Below are 13,760 nucleotides of genomic sequence, written 5' to 3'. Positions count from 1 at the left end.
CTGAACGACGGAAACGATCTGATGAGGGAAACGATCTGGACGATTGAAACGATCTGAACGACGAAAACGATCTGAACGACGGAAACGAACTGAACGACGGAAACGATCTGAACGACGGAAACGAACTGAACGACGGAAACGATCTGAACGACGGAAACGAACTGAACTACTGAAACGATCTGAACGACAGAAACGATCTGAACGACAGAAACGATCTGAACGACTGAAACGATCTGAACGACTGAAACGATCTCATCGACGTAAACGATCTGAACGACGTAAACGATCTGAACGACAGAAACGATCTGAACGACTGAAACGATCTGAACGACTGAAACGATCTCATCGACGTAAACGATCTGAACGACGTAAACGATCTGAACGACTGAAACGATCTGAACGACTGAAAAGAGCTGATGAGGTAAACGATCTGAACGACTGAAACGATCTGAACGACGGAAACGAACTGATAGACTGAAAAGATCTGAACGACAGAAACGATCTGAACGACTGAAACGATCTGAACGACTGAAACGATCTGAACGACTGAAACGATCTCAACGACGGAAACGAACTGAACGACGGAAAGGAACTGAACGACGGAAACGATCTGAACGAAGGAAACGATCTGCACGACGGAAACGATCTGAACGACTGAAACGATCTGAACGACTGAAACGATCTGAACGACGGAAACGAACTGAACGACTGAAAAGATCTGAATGACAGAAACGATCTGAACGACTGAAACGATCTGAACGACTGAAACGATCTGAACGACTGAAAAGATCTGAACGACAGAAACGATCTGAACGACTGAAACGATCTGAACGACTGAAACGATCTAAACGACGGAAACGAGCTGAACGACTGAAAAGAGCTGAACGACTGAAACGATCTTTAAGGACTGAAACGATCTGGACGATTGAAACGATCTGAACGACGGAAACGATCTGAACGACGGAAACGAACTGAACGACGGAAACGACCTGAACGACGGAAACGAACTGAACGACGGAAACGATCTGAACAACTTAAAAGAGCTGAACGACGGAAACGATCTGAACGACTGAAACGATCTGAACGACTTAAAAGAGCTGAACGACGGAAACGATCTGAACGACGGAAACGATCTGAACGACGGAAACGAACTGAACGACGGAAACGATCTGAACGAAGGAAACGATCTGAACGACTGAAACGATCTGCACGACGGAAACGATCTGAACGACTGAAACGATCTGAACGACGGAAACGAACTGAACGACGGAAACGAACTGAACGACGGAAACGATCTGAACGACTGAAACGATCTGAACGACCGAAACGAACTGAACGACGGAAACGATCTGAACGACAGAAACGATCTGAACGACTTAAAAGAGCTGAACGAGTGAAACGATCTGAACGACTGAAACGATCTGAACGACTGAAACGATCTGAACGACGGAAACGAACTGAACGACAGAAACGAACTGAACGACGGAAACGATCTGAACGAAGGAAACGATCTGCTCGACGGAAGCGATCTGAACGACGGAAACGATATGAACGACTTAAAAGAGCTGAACGAGTGAAACGATCTTTAAGGACTGAAACGATCTGGACGATTGAAACGATCTGAACGACGGAAACGATCTGAACGACGGAAACGACCTGAACGACGTAAACGAACTGAACGACGTAAACGATCTGAACGACTTAAAAGAGCTGAACGACGGAAACGATCTGAACGACTGAAACGATCTGAACGACGGAAACGATCTGAACGACTGAAACGATCTGAACGACTGAAACGATCTGAACGACTGAAATGATATGAACGACTGAAACGATCTGAACGACTGAAACGATCTGAACGACAGAAACGATCTGAACGACGGAAACGAACTGAACTACTGAAACGATCTGAACGACGGAAACGATCTGAACGACTGAAACGATCTGAACGACGGAAACGAACTGAACGACAGAAACGAACTGAACGACGGAAACGATCTGAACGAAGGAAACGATCTGCTCGACGGAAACGATCTGAACGACGGAAACGATATGAACGACTTAAAAGAGCTGAACGAGTGAAACGATCTTTAAGGACTGAAACGATCTGGACGATTGAAACGATCTGAACGACGGAAACGATCTGAACGACGGAAACGATCTGAACGATGGAAACGACCTGAACGACGGAAACGACCTGAACGACGGAAACGATCTGAATGACAGAAACGATCTGAAGGACTGAAACGATCTGAACGACGGAAACGAACTGAACGACTGAAACGATCTGAACGACGGAAACGATCTGAACGACTGAAACGATCTGAACGACGGAAACGAACTGAACGACGGAAACGACCTGAACGACGGAAATGAAGTGAACGACGGAAACGATCTGAACGACTTAAAAGAGCTGAACGACGGAAACGATCTGATGAGGGAAACGATCTGAACGACTTAAAAGAGCTGATGAGGGAAACGATCTGAACGACTGAAACGATCTGAACGACGGAAACGATCTGAACGACGGAAACAATCTGAACGACGGAAACGAGCTGAACGACTGAAACGATCTGAACGACTGAAACGATCTGAACGACGGAAACGAACTGATGAGGGAAACGATCTGAACGACTGAAACGATCTGAATGACTGAAACGAGATGAACGATCTGAAAGACTGAAACAATCTGAACGACGGAAACGATCTGAACGACGGAAACGAGATGAACGACGGAAACGATCTAAACGACGGAAACGATCTGAACGACGGAAACGAGCTGAACGACGGAAACGAGATGAACGACGGAAACGATCTGAACGACGGAAACGATCTGAACGACGGAAACGAGCTGAACGACGGAAACGAGCTGAACGACGGAAACGATCTGAACGACAGAAACGATCTGAACGACAGAAACGAGCTGAACGACAGAAACGAGCTGAACGATGGAAACGAGCTGAACGACGGAAACGAGATGAACGACGGAAACGATCTGAACGATGGAAACGATCTGAACGACGGAAACGATCTGAATGACGGAAAAGAGCTGAACGACGTAAACGATCTGGACGATGGAAACGATCTCAACGACGGAAACGAGCTGATGCGGGAAACGATTTGAAGGACTGAAACGATCTGAACGACTGAAACGATCTGAACGACTGAAACGATCTGAACGACTGAAAAGAGCTGATGAGGGAAACGATCTGAACGACTGAAATGATCTGAACGACGGAAACGATCTGAACGAGTGAAACGATCTGAACGAGTGAAGCGATCTGAACGACGGAAACGAACTGAACGACTGAAACGATCTGAACGACAGAAACGATCTGAACGACGGAAACGAACTGATGCGGGAAACGATTTGAAGGACTGAAACGATCTGAACGACTGAAACGATCTGAACGACTGAAAAGAGCTGATGAGGGAAACGATCTGAACGACTGAAACGATCTGAACGACTGAAACGATCTGAACGACAGAAACGATCTGAACGACGGAAACGAGCTGAACGACTGAAACGATCTGAACGACGGAAACGATCTGAACGACTGAAACGATCTGAACGACGGAAAAGAGCTGATGAGGGAAACGATCTGAACGACTGAAACGATCTGAGCGACGGAAACGAACTGAACGACTGAAACGATCTGAACGACTGAAACGATCTGAACGACTGAAACGATCTGAACGACGGAAACGACCTCATCGACGAAAACGATCTGAACGAGTGAAACGATCTGAACGAGTGAAACGATCTGAACGACAGAAACGATCTGAACGACTGAAACGATCTGAACGACAGAAACGATCTGAACGACGGAAACGAGCTGATGCGGGAAACGATTTGAAGGACTGAAACGATCTGAACGACTGAAACGATCTGAACGACAGAAACGATCTGAACGACGGAAACGAGCTGATGAGGGAAACGATCTGAACGACTGAAATGATCTGAACGACTGAAACGATCTGAACGACGGAAACGACCTCATCGACGAAAACGATCTGAACGACTGAAACGATCTGAACGACTGAAAAGAGCTGATGAGGGAAACGATCTGAACGACTGAAACGATCTGAACGACTGAAACGATCTGAACGACGGAAACGATCTGAACGACAGAAACGAGCTGAACGACGGAAACGAGCTGAACGATGGAAACGAGCTGAACGACGGAAACGAGATGAACGACGGAAACGATCTGAACGATGGAAACGATCTGAACGACGGAAACGATCTGAACGACGGAAACGATCTGAATGACGGAAAAGAGCTGAACGACGTAAACGATCTGGACGATGGAAACGATCTGAACGACGGAAACGAGCTGATGCGGGAAACGATTTGAAGGACTGAAACGATCTGAACGACTGAAACGATCTGAACGACTGAAACGATCTGAACGACTGAAAAGAGCTGATGAGGGAAACGATCTGAACGACTGAAATGATCTGAACGACGGAAACGATCTGAACGAGTGAAACGATCTGAACGAGTGAAGCGATCTGAACGACGGAAACGAACTGAACGACTGAAACGATCTGAACGACAGAAACGATCTGAACGACGGAAACGAACTGATGCGGGAAACGATTTGAAGGACTGAAACGATCTGAACGACTGAAAAGAGCTGATGAGGGAAACGATCTGAGCGACGGAAACGAACTGAACGACTGAAACGATCTGAACGACGGAAACGACGGAAACGACCTCATCGACGAAAACGATCTGAACGACTGAAACGATCTGAACGACTGAAACGATCTGAACGACTGAAAAGCGCTGATGAGGGAAACGATCTGAACGACTGAAATGATCTGAACGAGTGAAACGATCTGAACGAGTGAAGCGATCTGAACGACAGAAACGATCTGAACGACTGAAACGATCTGAACGACAGAAACGATCTGAACGACGGAAACGAGCTGATGCGGGAAACGATTTGAAGGACTGAAACGATCTGAACGACTGAAACGATCTGAACGACAGAAACGATCTGAACGACGGAAACGAGCTGATGAGGGAAACGATCTGAACGACTGAAATGATCTGAACGACGGAAACGATCTGAACGAGTGAAACGATCTGAACGAGTGAAGCGATCTGAACGACGGAAACGAACTGAACGACTGAAACGATCTGAACGACAGAAACGATCTGAACGACGGAAACGAACTGATGCGGGAAACGATTTGAAGGACTGAAACGATCTGAACGACTGAAAAGAGCTGATGAGGGAAACGATCTGAGCGACGGAAACGAACTGAACGACGAAAACGATCTGAACGACTGAAACGATCTGAACGACTGAAACGATCTGAACGACTGAAAAGCGCTGATGAGGGAAACGATCTGAACGACTGAAATGATCTGAACGAGTGAAACGATCTGAACGAGTGAAGCGATCTGAACGACAGAAACGATCTGAACGACTGAAACGATCTGAACGACAGAAACGATCTGAACGACGGAAACGAGCTGATGCGGGAAACGATTTGAAGGACTGAAACGATCTGAACGACTGAAACGATCTGAACGACAGAAACGATCTGAACGACGGAAACGAGCTGATGAGGGAAACGATCTGAACGACGGAAACGAGCTGATGAGGGAAACGATCTGAACGACTGAAATGATCTGAACGACGGAAACGACCTCATCGACGAAAACGATCTGAACGACTGAAACGATCTGAACGACTGAAACGATCTGAACGACGGAAACGATCTGAACGACTGAAACAATCTGAACGACTGAAACGATCTGAACGACGGAAACGAGCTGAACGACTGAAACGATCTGAACGACGGAAACGATCTGAACGACTGAAACGATCTGAACGACGGAAACGATCTGAACGACTGAAACGATCTGAACGACTGAAACGATCTGAACGACTGAAAAGAGCTGATGAGGGAAACGATCTGAACGACTGAAACGATCTGAACGACTGAAAAGAGCTGATGAGGGAAACGATCTGAACGACTGAAACGATCTGAACGACTGAAACGATCTGAACGACGGAAACGATCTGAACGACAGAAACGAGCTGAACGACAGATACGAGCTGAACGATGGAAACGAGCTGAACGACGGAAACGAGATGAACGACGGAAACGATCTGAACGATGGAAACGATCTGAACGACGGAAACGATCTGAACGACGGAAACGATCTGAATGACGGAAAAGAGCTGAACGACGTAAACGATCTGGACGATGGAAACGATCTGAACGACGGAAACGAGCTGATGCGGGAAACGATTTGAAGGACTGAAACGATCTGAACGACTGAAACGATCTGAACGACTGAAAAGAGCTGATGAGGGAAACGATCTGAACGACTGAAATGATCTGAACGACGGAAACGATCTGAACGAGTGAAACGATCTGAACGACGGAAACGAACTGAACGACTGAAACGATCTGAACGACAGAAACGATCTGAACGACGGAAACGAACTGATGCGGGAAACGATTTGAAGGACTGAAACGATCTGAACGACTGAAAAGAGCTGATGAGGGAAACGATCTGAGCGACGGAAACGAACTGAACGACTGAAACGATCTGAACGACGGAAACGACGGAAACGACCTCATCGACGAAAACGATCTGAACGACTGAAACGATCTGAACGACTGAAACGATCTGAACGACTGAAAAGCGCTGATGAGGGAAACGATCTGAACGACTGAAATGATCTGAACGAGTGAAACGATCTGAACGAGTGAAGCGATCTGAACGACAGAAACGATCTGAACGACTGAAACGATCTGAACGACAGAAACGATCTGAACGACGGAAACGAGCTGATGCGGGAAACGATTTGAAGGACTGAAACGATCTGAACGACTGAAACGATCTGAACGACAGAAACGATCTGAACGACGGAAACGAGCTGATGAGGGAAACGATCTGAACGACTGAAATGATCTGAACGACGGAAACGATCTGAACGAGTGAAACGATCTGAACGAGTGAAGCGATCTGAACGACGGAAACGAACTGAACGACTGAAACGATCTGAACGACAGAAACGATCTGAACGACGGAAACGAACTGATGCGGGAAACGATTTGAAGGACTGAAACGATCTGAACGACTGAAAAGAGCTGATGAGGGAAACGATCTGAGCGACGGAAACGAACTGAACGACTAAAACGATCTGAACGACGGAAACGACGGAAACGACCTCATCGACGAAAACGATCTGAACGACTGAAACGATCTGAACGACTGAAACGATCTGAACGACTGAAAAGCGCTGATGAGGGAAACGATCTGAACGACTGAAATGATCTGAACGAGTGAAACGATCTGAACGAGTGAAGCGATCTGAACGACAGAAACGATCTGAACGACTGAAACGATCTGAACGACAGAAACGATCTGAACGACGGAAACGAGCTGATGCGGGAAACGATTTGAAGGACTGAAACGATCTGAACGACTGAAACGATCTGAACGACAGAAACGATCTGAACGACGGAAACGAGCTGATGAGGGAAACGATCTGAACGACGGAAACGAGCTGATGAGGGAAACGATCTGAACGACTGAAATGATCTGAACGACGGAAACGACCTCATCGACGAAAACGATCTGAACGACTGAAACGATCTGAACGACTGAAACGATCTGAACGACGGAAACGATCTGAACGACTGAAACGATCTGAACGACGGAAACGAGCTGAACGACTGAAACGATCTGAACGACGGAAACGATCTGAACGACTGAAACGATCTGAACGACGGAAACGATCTGAACGACTGAAACGATCTGAACGACTGAAACGATCTGAACGACTGAAAAGAGCTGATGAGGGAAACGATCTGAACGACTGAAACGATCTGAACGACTGAAAAGAGCTGATGAGGGAAACGATCTGAACGACTGAAACGATCTGAACGACTGAAACGATCTGAACGACGGAAACGATCTGAACGACAGAAACGAGCTGAACGACAGATACGAGCTGAACGATGGAAACGAGCTGAACGACGGAAACGAGATGAACGACGGAAACGATCTGAACGATGGAAACGATCTGAACGACGGAAACGATCTGAACGACGGAAACGATCTGAATGACGGAAAAGAGCTGAACGACGTAAACGATCTGGACGATGGAAACGATCTGAACGACGGAAACGAGCTGATGCGGGAAACGATTTGAAGGACTGAAACGATCTGAACGACTGAAACGATCTGAACGACTGAAACGATCTGAACGACTGAAAAGAGCTGATGAGGGAAACGATCTGAACGACTGAAATTATCTGAACGACGGAAACGATCTGAACGAGTGAAACGATCTGAACGAGTGAAGCGATCTGAACGACGGAAACGAACTGAACGACTGAAACGATCTGAACGACAGAAACGATCTGAACGACGGAAACGAACTGATGCGGGAAACGATTTGAAGGACTGAAACGATCTGAACGACTGAAAAGAGCTGATGAGGGAAACGATCTGAACGACTGAAACGATCTGAACGACTGAAACGATCTGAACGACTGAAACGAGCTGAACGACTGAAACGATCTGACTGACAGAAACGATCTGAACGACTGAAACGATCTGAACGACTGAAACGATCTGAACGACGGAAACGAACTGAACGACTGAAAAGATCTGAACGACAGAAACGATCTGAACGACTGAAACGATCTGAACGACAGAAATGATCTGAACGACGGAAACGAGCTGATGCGGGAAACTATTTGAAGGACTGAAACGATCTGAACGACTGAAACGATCTGAACGACAGAAACGATCTGAACGACGGAAACGAGCTGATGAGGGAAACGATTTGAAGGACTGAAACAATCTGAACGACGGAAACGAGCTGAACGACTGAAAAGAGCTGAACGACTGAAACGATCTGAACGACGGAAACGACCTCATCGACGAAAACGATCTGAACGACTGAAACGATCTGAACGACTGAAACGATCTGAACGACTGAAACGATCTGAACGACTGAAAAGAGCTGATGAGGGAAACGATCTGAACGACTGAAATGATCTGAACGACGGAAACGATCTGAACGACGGAAACGAGCTGATGAGGGAAACGATTTGAAGGACTGAAACAATCTGAACGACTGAAACGATCTGAACGACGGAAACGAGCTGAACGACTGAAACGATCTGAACGACGGAAACGATCTGAACGACTGAAACGATCTGAACGACGGAAAAGAGCTGATGAGGGAAACGATCTGAACCACTGAAACGATCTGAGCGACGGAAACGAACTGAACGACTGAAACGATCTGAACGACTGAAAAGAGCTGAACGACGGAAACGATCTGAACGAGTGAAACGAGCTGATGAGGGAAACGATTTGAAGGACTGAAACGATCTGAACGACTTAAACGATCTGAACGACGGAAACAATCTGAACGACAGAAACGATCTGAACGACGGAAACGAGCTGATGAGGGAAATGATTTGAAGGACTGAAACGATCTGAAGGACAGAAACGATCTGAAGGACAGAATCGATCTGAACGACGGAAACGATCTGAAGGACAGAAACGATCTGAACGACGGAAACGATCTGAACGACTGAAACGATCTGAACGACGGAAACGACCTCATCGACGAAAACGATCTGAACGACTGAAACGATCTGAACGACTGAAACGATCTGAACGACTGAAAAGCGCTGATGAGGGAAACGATCTGAACGACTGAAATGATCTGAACGAGTGAAACGATCTGAACGAGTGAAGCGATCTGAACGACAGAAACGATCTGAACGACTGAAACGATCTGAACGACTGAAACGATCTGAACGACTGAAAAGAGCTGATGAGGGAAACGATCTGAACGACTGAAACGATCTGAACGACTGAAACGATCTGAACGACGGAAACGATCTGAACGACTGAAACGATCTGAACGACTGAAACGATCTGAACGACGGAAACGAACTGAACGACTGAAAAGATCTGAACGACAGAAACGATCTGAACGACTGAAACGATCTGAACGACTGAAAAGAGCTGATGAGGGAAACGATCTGAACGACTGAAACGATCTGAACGACTGAAACGAGCTGAACGACAGATACGAGCTGAACGACAGATACGAGCTGAACGATGGAAACGAGCTGAACGACGGAAACGATCTGAACGACAGAAACGAGCTGAACGACGGATACGAGCTGAACGATGGAAACGAGCTGAACGACGGAAACGAGATGAACGACGGAAACGATCTGAACGATGGAAACGATCTGAACGACGGAAACGATCTGAACGACGGAAACGATCTGAATGACGGAAAAGAGCTGAACGACGTAAACGATCTGGACGATGGAAACGATCTGAACGACGGAAACGAGCTGATGCGGGAAACGATTTGAATGACTGAAACGATCTGAACGACTGAAACTATCTGAACGACTGAAACGATCTGAACGACTGAAAAGAGCTGATGAGGGAAACGATCTGAACGACTGAAATTATCTGAACGACGGAAACGATCTGAACGAGTGAAACGATCTGAACGAGTGAAGCGATCTGAACGACGGAAACGAACTGAACGACTGAAACGATCTGAACGACAGAAACGATCTGAACGACGGAAACGAACTGATGCGGGAAACGATTTGAAGGACTGAAACGATCTGAACGACTGAAAAGAGCTGATGAGGGAAACGATCTGAACGACTGAAACGATCTGAACGACTGAAACGATCTGAACGACTGAAACGAGCTGAACGACTGAAACGATCTGACTGACAGAAACGATCTGAACGACTGAAACCATCTGAACGACTGAAACGATCTGAACGACGGAAACGAACTGAACGACTGAAAAGATCTGAACGACAGAAACGATCTGAACGACTGAAACGATCTGAACGACAGAAATGATCTGAACGACGGAAACGAGCTGATGCGGGAAACTATTTGAAGGACTGAAACGATCTGAACGACTGAAACGATCTGAACGACAGAAACGATCTGAACGACGGAAACGAGCTGATGAGGGAAACGATTTGAAGGACTGAAACAATCTGAACGACGGAAACGAGCTGAACGACTGAAACGATCTGAACGACGGAAACGACCTCATCGACGAAAACGATCTGAACGACTGAAACGATCTGAACGTCTGAAACGATCTGAATGACTGAAACGATCTGAACGACTGAAAAGAGCTGATGAGGGAAACGATCTGAACGACTGAAATGATCTGAACGACGGAAACGATCTGAACGACGGAAACGAGCTGATGAGGGAAACGATTTGAAGGACTGAAACAATCTGAACGACTGAAACGATCTGAACGACGGAAACGAGCTGAACGACTGAAACGATCTGAACGACGGTAACGATCTGAACGACTGAAACGATCTGAACGACGGAAAAGAGCTGATGAGGGAAACGATCTGAACCACTGAAACGATCTGAGCGACGGAAACGAACTGAACGACTGAAACGATCTGAACGACTGAAACGATCTGAACGACTGAAACGATCTGAACGACTGAAAAGAGCTGAACGACGGAAACGATCTGAACGAGTGAAACGAGCTGATGAGGGAAACGATTTGAAGGACTGAAACGATCTGAACGACTTAAACGATCTGAACGACGGAAACAATCTGAACGACAGAAACGATCTGAACGACGGAAACGAGCTGATGAGGGAAATGATTTGAAGGACTGAAACGATCTGAAGGACAGAAACGATCTGAAGGACAGAATCGATCTGAACGACGGAAACGATCTGAAGGACAGAAACGATCTGAACGAAGGAAACGATCTGAACGACTGAAACAATCTGAACGACGGAAACGACCTCATCGACGAAAACGATCTGAACGACTGAAACGATCTGAACGACTGAAACGATCTGAACGACTGAAAAGCGCTGATGAGGGAAACGATCTGAACGACTGAAATGATCTGAACGAGTGAAACGATCTGAACGAGTGAAACGATCTGAACGACAGAAACGATCTGAACGACGGAAACGAGCTGATGCGGGAAACGATTTGAAGGACTGAAACGATCTGAACGACTGAAACGATCTGAACGACAGAAACGATCTGAACGACGGAAACGAGCTGATGAGGGAAACGATCTGAACGACTGAAATGATCTGAACGACTGAAACGATCTGAACGACGGAAACGACCTCATCGACGAAAACGATCTGAACGACTGAAACGATCTGAACGACTGAAACGATCTGAACGACGGAAACGAGCTGAACGACTGAAACGATCTGAACGACGGAAACGATCTGAACGACTGAAACAATCTGAACGACTGAAACGATCTGAACGACGGAAACGAGCTGAACGACTGAAACGATCTGAACGACGGAAACGATCTGAACGACTGAAACGATCTGAACGACGGAAACGATCTGAACGACTGAAACGATCTGAACGACTGAAACGATCTGAACGACTGAAACGATCTGAACGACGGAAACGACGGAAACGACCTCATCGACGAAAACGATCTGAACGACTGAAACGATCTGAACGACTGAAACGATCTGAACGACTGAAAAGAGCTGAACGACGGAAACGATCTGAACGACAGAAACGATCTGAACGACTTAAAAGAGCTGAACGATGGAAACGACCTGAACGACGGAAACGATCTGAACGACGGAAACGAACTGAACGACTGAAAAGATCTGAACGACAGAAACGATCTGAACGACTGAAACGATCTGAACGACAGAAACGATTTGAACGACTGAAACGATCTGAACGACAGAAACGATTTGAACGACGGAAACGAGCTGATGAGGGAAACGATTTGAAGGACTGAAACGATCTGAACGACTGAAACGATCTGAACGACTGAAACGATCTGAACGACTTAAACGATCTGAACGACGGAAACGATCTGAACGACGGAAACGATCTGAACGACGGAAACGATCTGAACGACGGAAACGATCTGAACGACTTAAAAGAGCTGAACGATGGAAATGACCTGAACGACGGAAACGATCTGAACGACAGAAACGAGCTGATGAGGGAAACGATTTGAAGGACTGAAACGATCTGAACGACAGAAACGATCTGAACGACTGAAACGATCTGAACGACGGAAACGACCTCATCGACGAAAACGATCTGAACGACTGAAACGATCTGAACGACTGAAACGATCTGAACGACTGAAACGATCTGAACGACTGAAACAATCTGAACGACGGAAACGAACTGAACGACTGAAAAGATCTGAACGACAGAAATGATCTGAACGACTGAAACGATCTGAACGACTGAAACGATCTGAACGACTGAAAAGAGCTGATGAGGGAAACGATCTGAACGACTGAAACGATCTGAACGACTGAAACGATCTGAACGACGGAAACGACCTCATCGACGAAAACGATCTGAACGACTGAAACGATCTGAACGACTGAAACGATCTGAACGACTGAAAAGCGCTGATGAGGGAAACGATCTGAACGACTGAAATGATCTGAACGAGTGAAACGATCTGAACGAGTGAAGCGATCTGAACGACAGAAACGATCTGAACGACTGAAACGATCTGAACGACAGAAACGATCTGAACGACGGAAACGAGCTGATGCGGGAAACGATTTGAAGGACTGAAACGATCTGAACGACTGAAATGATCTGAACGACTGAAACGATCTGAACGACGGAAACGACCTCATCGACGAAAACGATCTGAACGACTGAAACGATCTGAACGACTGAAACGATCTGAACGACGGAAACGAG

This window comes from Blennius ocellaris (assembly GCF_963422515.1).
Source record: "Blennius ocellaris genome assembly, chromosome: 19".
In the NCBI taxonomy this organism is placed as follows: Eukaryota; Metazoa; Chordata; class Actinopteri; order Blenniiformes; family Blenniidae; genus Blennius; species Blennius ocellaris.
Note: the sequence above shows the minus strand (reverse complement) of the source record.